The following is a 4,602-nucleotide window of genomic DNA, read 5'->3' as shown; positions in this document are numbered from 1 at the left end:
AGCAATGGACCTCAGTCTCCCGTAGCATCTCCCACACTCTCAATCCAAATCACACGTCGACTGGATTAGCAAACTCCCTTGATCCCTAGATTATTTGCGAGAACGGGAAAATATGGTCCACTGCTCCACAACCATCCTGAATCTGAGGCCAGACCATCAGGCGGAGTCTTCCTTCCAGCACTTTGCCATAGGCTTTCCCAGGGATGCTGAGCATCCCTTGATATCTGTTAGGGATAATTCAATAGATATGAATGATTACATCTTAGCATATTCATGCAAAATGATGGAATCAATTTGATTGCTGCCTGTTATCAAAATGTTATTTCCATTGCCACAGTGTGACACCACAGATGCAGATACCTAGAAATATCTTCTAAGCTGTTCATTGCAAGGATACAAACCAATATATCATATCAGTTTTTCAGCCCATATTTCCAAAATACACGAAAATACGGTAGTACTATACAAGAAAGTGTACTTTTTTTTTTTTTTACATAAACACAAGACAAATGTTATATCACTGACAAATTACTTACGGTAGTCTACAATTAGGTTGCCAGTAAAAAAAATAAGCAAAAAAAAGGGCAAATTCTGTTATGTTGTGCCAATAAGATGAGGAGGGAAGAAATTCACCTTAGCTGACTGGCAGGCCGACAGAGAGACAATACACTGCAGATGGATGGCTGAACACGACACTCAGTGGTAACTTTGAAAGGAAAAAGTCCTGACTACTGTTGAAACATGATGATTGAACTTCAAGCAACATCAGGTCTGTTGCCAGAAACTTTTAACAGGGCTGCAGGGAACTTACACTATATTAGCTGCCTGCCACTGTGAACAGAAGGTCACTTTCTCTCATTCTGACCATTACTTTCACCAGCACTGGCTGGCATACATCTTATAACCAGGGGCTGAATATGGATGTGTGTACAACAGAAACAAGTCAGGGTTTTTTTTGTAAGCAAAAGCCAAAGGTGGTCTGTGAGTTTTTTACCGGTTTGTTGTGGTTGGTGCTGACAGCGGAGTGAATGGTTGCTTCACTAGAGCTGGTTGAGCTTGGAAGTTTATTTATTTATTTATATAACCTTTATTTAACCAGGCAAATCAATTAAGAACAAGTTCTTATTTACAATGACGGCCTGGCAAGAGACAAGGCCTCTTGGAGGGAGGGGGGGAAGGGGGCGCTGAAAAAAGAAATCCGGTTAAATGTTTAAAAAGGCAACAGTACATAAACCATCTAAACACTTCAACATAAACAGATAGAAGTAGTGGTACACATGCAGCATTTCAGACATACTGTAGCTAAATGACAGCAGCATGCAAACATTTATAAACCAAACTATAGCACAGCGATAGTAAGAAGATAAAAGGACAAAGGGACACACATCCAAATATACCAATCAAGCAATATACAGTCATAACATTTGCAGCATATATTCCACTTACATAAACTCACGACAACAAGCAGAACAATAAAAACAGAAAACAAAGGCAGCACACACATGCATTAAGACAGACAAGCGAGAGGCAAAAAGTAAGATAGCAGTGGCCAGTGGGACATAGCCTGGTAAACCGCCCGTCACGTGAACTCACATTTCATTTGGTTCTCCGTGACGGTCTGGACCCGCACAGGCAGTTAAGATGATTGGTCGAGCCATGCCGGGCCGACGAATCAGCGGCAGCTTAGGCGGGCTTAGGCTCGTCTGGGCAAGTAGTGGGTACATGGTCTTTGTAGTTCTTTTCACTCGTCAACATGGCTGCCGCCGCGGAAGTGACAGGCAGTCTGAATGAAATTGAATGTAACGTTCCCAATTCTATGTATTAAATTCTAAAAAACGACCCTCAACATTTGGGAAGGCTAAGCCACACAGCTAGTTCGTTATAATCTAACTAAATGCTTCGAAGGTGACTTTACGACCGTGAGGACTCAATCAATGAATACCACGGAGATCATCCACAGGCACCTTCGGCGATCTGATTGGTTGAAGTTAACACCCACCAGCGGTGATAGACAGATGGGTCATCCAATCACCTGCCAAGTAGCTTGGAAAAAGTGCCCGCCTCCGTCAGCGGGTCTGGTGACTTCATTCCCAGATCGACTGGTTTAGTGAAACCTATGTGGAGCTATACCGTCCATCTGGCAGCGTCAGGTTAAGTGGGACAGGCAACATGAAAGGAACAGACACCAATCAGCCAACAAACAGGGGAGGGGCTAATATAGGAAGCAGTGGTAATATATTACTAGCATCAAACACCAGCAGCAGTTCATTCTTTGGTGGGGGGAAAAAATATGTCGACAAAACTTATATTTTCCTCGCTTTTTGTGTGTTTTTGCTTCACCACTTGAGTAGCTTTGCTTAATTTATATATTTTTTTTACTTCTCTCGCAGGAACTGGTGCAGTAGCAAGGAAAATTAGCTTAAAGTCGAGAGGCATTATTGTGCTGAAAATTAACTGAAATAACCCACAAGAGCCTGACTGAGTGAGGGAAGGTTTTGTGATTTAATTGTATTTTATCGTAACAAAAATATTTGTTTTTTCCAGTAATTCTCTTTTGAATTGAGGAAAAACAAGTGTATATTACTACACACCCACACAGCACATATACAGACACACGCACACATCACACACACACACACACACTCACACAGACACACACACACACACACACACACACACACACACGCTAACCCACCTGCTTAGGGGCCTCAGTATTACTTATTAATGACATTCTTACTTTATTTTGCATATATCATGGGGGGAAAAGGAAACTGCCTAAGCTTGGGTTTCCTTCTTACAGTCTGGGCAGAGGGGTTACAGTGAGTGGGATGTGACAAGCTGGTGTTTGGCATGACATAAAAGGCACCACTGAAAGAATAAAGAACAATATAACAGTAGAACAGAAAAGAGTTCTAATTCACTGGCTCAACCAAAACAGTGTTTGGCAGGGTGACACATTTGCAAATGAAATGTGTTTTATCCTCAGGGTAATTTTAATATCAAGTGTGTAATGTGCACATAAATGCTATGCCTCATAGAATTTGTGAAGCAAACTTGTTTGCTATGTACGGTTCACAAACTTTGAATGGCAGTAATACTGCCAGGACAAGGGTTTTTGGCAAGAGGCATTGGCATATTGATTAGTTTGGGATAAATTATGTTCATAAAAGAAACGTCTGGATCAATGTAATTGTATAGTTCATCAGACATTGTGGAATGACCTCCCTACTGTTACAGCTGCAAACCGAGTTGAAAGTTTTAAACATGGGATGTTAAAATCCGTCTCTTTATCCTGGCTTTTCTATTGTTTTTTATCATCTCTGTTTCTTCTTTCTGTGTATGTTGTTTGTTTGCTTTGGTTTTCTTTTCATATCGGGTTCTTTTAACAAATTTTACTTTGTGATTCTTAATAAATTTCTATTGCTCTTTTTGTGAAGCAATTTGTAACCCTTGGTTTCAAAAGGTGCTCTTTGAATAAAGTCTTACTTACATACGTATACCCTTACATTGGTATACCCGTTCACTTTTCACACCATGTGCCCCCACCTGACACTATCTTGATGATAGTACATGTGACATATGACTGCGCCAACCTATTATCGCTCGCCTGTGTCACATGCCATGTTCTCTCCTCTAATTCAAGCGTTCATTTCACCCATCCCCCCCATTCAATGGACTTTAGGTTCCCATGGTAACAGGCGGAGGAAGTAATGTGAAGACAGAGTCATTGATTTGATTTGCTGAAGATTAATATAGATATGCCATTAACTCCACGGGAGATAAAGGGAGAACATGGATCTAGGTGAGAAGTAGCCTGAGGTAGCGGAGTTGATGGCGGTGGACTTGACTTAACTTTTTCACTGTGACCAAGATGACAGATATTTCCTTAATTTCAGAACATTACTGAACGCCATTTGTTCGTTGTTTGATAGCATGACATTAGATTTTCTCATGTACTATTGTATTGGTATGGTTTATCACAGCGAATGGAGATGGGCAAGAGTAGTTGATGAGTCTATGCATAATGGGACAAATCCTTTCTGACAGTCATATGTATATAGTTTAAACACTGCAAGTGTCGGTATGGAGTGCTGAGTGACTACAAAGGAGAATAGGAATCCAACCAGACCCACGGGTGGTATGTATACACATCTTTAATGTATTGTATATAGAAACTATAGAAACTGGTTTTGGTTTGAAGCTAAAGAACATTTAAATGTACCAGCATAGTATTTGAAGAGTTTTGCTCCACAATAAGATATTCAGCACTCGCAAAAAATATGGCTCAGACTTACCAAGGGGGCAGTGGCAGTGGTGCCTAAAGGTTAGAGAAGCGAGCTTGTGCCCGGGAGGTCGTCGGTTCAATCGTCTGGACTGGCAGGATAAATCTGGGTGGGGAAAGTGAAAAAGCAGTGCTTGCCCCTCCCTCATTACCACCACTGAGGTGCCCTTGAGCAAGGCCCTTAACCCCAACCGCTCCAGTGGAGCTGATCAGTGTCCTGTCCAACAGATCAGACTGTGTTACTAGTCAGCTTCCAGATGTAAATGTGCATGAATGTAAACGGGGTGCTGCTGAAAAAGAGAGACTCCCTCTGTATAAAT

This window comes from Poromitra crassiceps, assembly GCF_964638095.1.
Source record: "Poromitra crassiceps genome assembly, chromosome: 2".
NCBI classification, from domain to species: Eukaryota; Metazoa; Chordata; class Actinopteri; order Beryciformes; family Melamphaidae; genus Poromitra; species Poromitra crassiceps.
Note: the sequence above shows the minus strand (reverse complement) of the source record.